This window comes from Nannospalax galili, unplaced genomic scaffold (genome assembly GCF_000622305.1).
Source record: "Nannospalax galili isolate Female #2095 unplaced genomic scaffold, S.galili_v1.0 scaffold221, whole genome shotgun sequence".
Taxonomy (NCBI): Eukaryota; Metazoa; Chordata; class Mammalia; order Rodentia; family Spalacidae; genus Nannospalax; species Nannospalax galili.
In genome coordinates, this window is record NW_008344592.1 from 37414 (window position 1) to 44083 (window position 6670).

At 42.1% G+C, this 6670-nt stretch overlaps 1 protein-coding gene across 1 annotated transcript in view; it reads left to right on the forward strand.

The window, feature by feature from the left end:
- Nucleotides 1-6670, forward strand: part of LOC103740210 (putative Polycomb group protein ASXL1) — a 40677-nt gene that overhangs the window by 17491 nt on the left and 16516 nt on the right. The gene's annotated exons all lie outside the window — the stretch shown is intronic.

Consider the following 6670-nt stretch of genomic DNA (forward strand, 5'->3'; position numbering starts at 1 on the left):
ATTTTTATTTTATGTGTATGAGTGTATTGCCTGCATGTATGTAAGTGCACCCATGTTGTGCAATGCCCACGGAGGTCAGAAGAGGGCATCAGATCTCTTGGAATTGGAGTTACTGACAGTTAGCCACCAATGTTAGCCACCATTTGGGTGCTGGGAATTGAACCCGGGTCCTCTACAAGAGCATCCAGTGATCTTAACCATTGAACAATCTCTCCAGCCCCATGATTTATTAATTTTTGTTTGTACAAATGTTTTAGTTGCCAGTATGCTTACTGGTATTATGTAGTACCTGCAAAGGCAGAAGACTATATGGGTCCTGAAAATCAAACCTGGGTCCTCTGGAAGAACAGTAAGTGCTCTTTACCCCTGAGCTGATTCTCCAGCCCCTTAATTATGTGTGTGTATGTGTGTGTGTGTGTGTGTGTGTGTGTGTGTGTGTGTGCGTATGTGTGAACAAGTACCGTGGAATATGTGTGGAATCAGAAGGACAACTTGAAGGAATCAGTTCTCTTCCATGATGTGGGTTGAACTCAGGTCAGCAGGCATGGCAGCAAGCACTTTTACCCACTGAGCCATCTCATCTACCCAAGTTCATGCTTTTAACATGACTTTACATTGTAGCCCCCATTTCTTTTCTTTCCTTTTTTTTTTTTTTTCCCTTGAGACAGGGCCTCGCTATGTATCCCTAGGTGGCCTCAAACACACAGAAATTTGCCTACTTCTACCTCCGGAGTGCTGAGATTAAAGGTATGCACTACTTTGCTTGGCCCTTAAATTTGTGTGTGTGTGTGTGTGTGTGTGTGTGTGTGTGTGTGATTATTTACTTAGAGACTAAGTTTCTTACACACACACACACAAACAGAGGCACACACACATCATTACACAAATATTTAGATATTCCTTTATGCCCTTTAAGACATGGAATTACTGCTTTAGTGGACATTTACATTTAGTTTTGTTATTGATTGCAAACCTATCCTCAGTTAAATTATGCCGTTTTGAAATGCTGTGGCTCCTAAATGTGTCCTATAAGGGATAGTTCAAAACTTTTAGATAGTTCACACAACTATAAAAAATTTATAAAAAGAAATGATCTTAGCCAGGCATGGTGGTGCATGCCTTTAATCCTAGCAGAGACAGAGGCAGGTGGTCTCTGTGAGTCTGAGGCCATCCTGGTGTATATAGCCAGTTCTGGGCCAGCCTAGGCTATATAGTGAAACCCTGTTTAAACAACAAAACAAAACAAAAAGGAGATCTTGTATTTATAAACAATGTGTGTCATAACAACAATATATTTTACTAGTCTGTCGGCCTTTTGCTCTGGATACCTTTAAGAGCTGTGTCGGCCTTACTTGTATTGACATTAAAAAGCTAAAATGGCATTTCTGTTGGCCTACGGAAGCATCTCATGAACCTTCTCCATGGAATTGCACAGCATTGCTGCTCTTTCTAGGGCCTTTGATTCCTCACTTTAAACATTTTTATTACTTTATATTCATAGTAAAACTCGATCAATGAAATGGAATCACACTATTAGTTTATCTCATCTCTTCCTTTCTCTCTCCCTTCCTTTTCTTTTAAAAAATATTATTTTTACTTTATGTGCATGAGTGCTTTGACTGCATGTATGTAAGTGCACCTGTGCTGTGCAAAGCTCACAGAAACCAGAAGAGGGCATCAGGTCCCCTGGAACTTGAGTTAAGGACTGTTGTTAGCCACCATGTGGGTGCTGGGAACTGAACCCAGGTCCTCTGGAAGAGCAGCCAGTGTTGTTAATTGCTGAGCCATCTCTCCAGCCCTGTTTCTTTTCTTTTTGACACAGGGTCTCACTAGGTGTTCCTGGCTGGCCTGGAACTTGCTATGTAGACCAAGCTGACCTTGAACTTAGCAATCCTCCCATTTCTACTTCCCAAGTACTGGGATTACAGGTCTGTGCTACCATGCCCAGCTCAAGTTTACTTAATTTCATAAAACTTTTTCATGTATTTTTTTCTACTGATTTATTGATTTATTTTGAGGTAGGAGTCATGTTACCCTTGTTGGCTTTGAGCTTGCTGTGTAGCTGAGGATGACTTTGAACTTTTGATCCTCCTGCTTCTACCTCCCTAGTGAGATGCTGAGACTGCAACATGCCCAGCTTTTCCCTCAACTTAATTGTGTGCATGTGTGTATCTATGCAGGTTTGTGTTCATGTGGGTGAACATGTATGTGCATGCATGTGGAGGCCATAGGACAGCCTTGGGTGTCATTCCTCAGGAGGCATCATCCACTTTGTTTTTTTTGAGACAGGTTTTCTCTGTGGCTTAGAGCCTGCCTGAGTAGGTTAGGCTGGCTGGTCAGCAAGTTCCAGGGATTCTTCTGTCTCTGCTTCCCCAGTATTGGGATTACAAGTGTATGCCACCATGCCTGGCTTTCTTGGAGGGTAGTGGGGATGAAACTTAGATCCTCATGCTTGTATAACAAGCACTTTACAGACTGAGCTGTCTCTTAAGCCTCACTGGTTTTTGTTTTTTGAGATAGGGTCTTACTCTGTAGCCCATGCTGGCCTAGAACTCACAGTAATTCTCCTGCCTCGGCCTGCTGAGTTCCTAGATTACAGGTAGACTATACCCAGCTAATTTAATTGTTTTAAATTATTATGTCATGTAATAACATTGTTATGTAATATATTAACATTATGCAAAAAAAACTTGTCTTTTAAAACTAGGGCCTTGTGTCTCTTATGTATCTTAGGCCAGCTTCGCACCCTTATATAGCTGAGGATGACTTTGGATTCTTGATCCTCCTGCTCCACCTCCTTAGTGCCGGTGTTACAGGTTTGCACTACAATTTCCGGGTTTATTTCATGCTGGGGCTTCCTCCTTGTTAGGCGATCAGTCTGCCAACTGAGCCACATCACTAACCCATAATTTAAAAATAAATTTTAAAAAGATTTATTTTATGGGGCCTGGAGAGATGGCTCAGCAGTTAAGAGCACTGGCTGCTGCTCTTGCAGAGGACCCGGGTTTGATTTTCAGCTCTCACATGGTGCCTAACAACCATTTGTGACTCCAGTTCCAGGGAATCCAACACTCTCTTCTGACCTCCTCAGGCACTGTACGACATGAGTGCACCTACCTACATGCAGGCAATACACCCGTACACATAAAATGAAAGATAAAATTTTAAAGACGATTTATTTATGTGTCTGTGTATGAACATGATGTGCATGTGTACACGGTATCCGTTAGCTCCACTGGAACTGAAGTTACAGGTGGTTTTGAGCCACCCTAACATGGGTGCTGGGACTGGACTCTAGAAGAGCAAGTGATTTAACTACTGAGCCATTTCTCCATGATTCAGAAATTTTAACTAGGTAATATATTCCACATGACTCAAAATTTAAGAGGTATAAAAGCATGTAACGTTCAAGGTTTTCTTTTACCCTTGGCCCTTAGTCACCTGGCTCTTTTAGGGAAAACCAGTCTTACCTGACAGCCATTATTACCATCTAGCTCTTAGGTCTGCCTGCCTCTGCCTCCTGAGTGCTAGGATTAAAGGCGTGTGCCACTACGCCCAGATCAGATATGGTTGGATTTGTTCTTATTTTTGGTATCTTGAGACAGGATCACCCTATGTAGCCCAGGCTGGCCTCTAAGTCAAAATCCTTCTGCCTCAGTCTCTTGCGTGTTAAGATTATAGGTGTGTGACACCGTACCTGGCTACCTTCCAGATGTGTGTTACGCACCCACAAGAAAATATAGACGTAGTCTCTTAATATAAATACTGTGTTCTTTTAGATATTCTGCAGGATAGTGATATTATTAACCAGAGATGGAAAAATGTATATTTATATATGTATAAATTGTCCATGTATAATTATTTTTGTCAACAAGGTCCCACTACTTTGTCCATGTTGGTTTCAAACTCTGGACTTGTGATTGTACCACCTGTAACTCTGTAGTGTTGGAGTTACAGGTGGGAATCACCATGCCCAGCCAAAAATCTCATTTTGAAACGTGTGTAACTCCCATCATGATAATGCCATCATAGGAACCAGGGGCACAGAATAGAATGTACTTGCCACTTGGTGTGGTTCAGAGACTGCAAACAGTCCTGACACTTTAAACTCGGTTAGGAAGGATTGTGAGACTGGTGCCGATGGTGACATGCAGCTTCCCTAACAGAGGCCTGCACCGGAGGTGGTTTAGGCTGGCTAACAGTGTTGCTTTACCTTCCTCTGGTGCTTTTCTGATGGTGCATGTGATCTATGGCTCAGGCTGCATTCCAGATGCTCCGTCCTTCAACTCTGGCCAGACAGTTGATAGGAGGTTGCCTGGACTGCTCAGAGATTAGAGACACATTAGTATGCATCCTGTATGTCTGCAGACTGATCCTTGCAAGACTGCTTCTGGGGAATTGCCAGACCTCTGCTGTTTTCCCCACTCAAGGATGCCACATACTTGTTAAAGAGAGTTTGGAGAATATAGAAATATTGAAAGAACAGGGGAATCTCATGTATTCACATCACTTAAAGTTGACCACTACTGATTTTTTGATATGTATCTTATTTTTATGTAAATGTGATGGCAGCAGCCATTCAATTTTGTAAACTACGTTTTCAGTTATAGCCATTTTCCATGTCACATATAAAGCCTTTCTAAATCTCATTTTTTCTGCTTTAAAATATTTTGTTAGGATCTATTTAATAAAACCAGGTACTTATAACAAAATAAATTTAAGTAAAAGTTGTCCTTTAGAGGGTGGGGTGGTATGAGCTTTCAGTACGTTATCCAGACTGATCTTGAATTTGTGCTCAGGTGAACCTCTGGCTTAGCATCTGGGATTAGCCAAGACTGAATGCCATTTTAAAAGGTAGACTAGCTTGCCCTTTGTTTTGGTTTGGTTTGGTCTTTTAGAGATAGGGTCTCCCTGTAGCCCCAGCTGTCCTGGAACTCGCTTTGTAGACCAGGCTGGCCTTGAGCTCAGAGAGATCCACCTGCCTCTGCCTCTGCTGGGATTAAAGGCATGTGCCATCATGAGAGGCACTAGCTTGGCCTTTCTTAATCAATCATATTTGCATGAATTTGGTCATAGAGATGCTTACAGGAGCCAGGCAAGAAGTATAAATGGGCAAAGCATACTGTGTGTAAAACCAGAGGGTTTGCGGGTCCACTAGAAGGGGCGCTGTTGCTCAGCCTCTTTTATTGCTACTTCTGGCTCTGATCAAGGCTTGTCAGAGTTCTTACTGTTGCCAGAGGTGGAGAAAATCTTTTTAACTTTAATTTTTATTTATTTATTTTATGTTTGAGTGTTTTGCCTGCATATATGTAAGTGTACGTGGTGTGTGTAATGCCCACGGAGGTCATATCCTCCTGGAACTGGAGTTACTAATGGTTGATAACTGCTGTCTGGGTACTGGGAACTGAACCCTGATCCTTTTGAAGAGCAGCCAGTGCTCTTAACCACTGAGCCATCGCTCCAGCCCTGGATTGGCTAACTTTTTTAAAGTCAGATTGCCACCTGCAAAAACCCAGATGGCAAATATTTTGAGTTCAGTGTCCATATTTTCTTGGTTACAGCCACTCCACTTTGCTATTTTATAGTTAGTACAAACCTAGGTAATATGCAAACAAAAGATTAGGCTGTGTTCCAGTGAAGTTTTGTTTACAAAGACAGATGTGAGCCAGATTTGGCTTGTGGGCTGGTTTTGCAGACCTCTCATTTCTTCTTTGAACTATGGAGTGCTGTATATAATGTAAATGTGCTGTGTTTAAATTTTTGATTCCCCTGTAACTTGAATGTATAGGCATTCAATTTTTTCTACTATTGTAACAATGCTGGGGTTGGGGATGTAGCTTAGTTAGTTGGTAGAGTATTTGCTTAATAGACCCAGAGCCTTGGGTTACATACACATAAACTGGGCATGGTGGCATATACCTGTCATTGTAGCACGTGGGAGGACCTGTCATTGTAGCATGTGGGAGGCAGTGGCAGGATAATCAGTTCAAGCTAGCCTCAGCTACATAATGAGTTCAAGGCGACCTTGAGTTACATGAGACATCGTCTTAGAAAAATAAAACAAGCTGGTCATAGTATCACATGCCTTTGATCCCAGCACTCTACAGGCAGAGGCAGGCTGATCTCTGTATGTTCAAGGCCAGCCTGGTTTACATAGCAAGTAGCAAGCTACAGGGCTCCATAGTAAGATCCTGTCTCAAAACAATAAATAGAAAAGTATCTGTGCCCTTGTGCCCATAGGTTTCATCATGACATGAGTATATACAGAAATTGGAGATCTTGAGGGGTTTTTTGTTACTGCTTTTGATGCTGGAGACTGAACCCTGAAATTCCTGAATGCTGAGTACAGCTGTATCGCTGTTTCATCCGTTTGTTTTTTTAATTACATTTATTTGTGTGTGTTTGTGTATATGTATGTGTATACTCACATAGTATGTGTATAGAGATCAGGGACAGCTTGTGGGAGTTGGGTCTCTTCTACCATGTGGGTTCTGGAGATCAAATTGTCAAACTTGGCTGCAAGCACCTTTACCCACTGAACCATCCTCCCGTTTCTTTTTTTTTTTTTTTGGTCTTTTTGAGACAGGATCTCCCTGTAGCCCCAGCTGACCTGGAACTGGCTATGTAGACCAGGCTGCCCTTGAACTCACAGAGATCTGCCTGCCTCTGC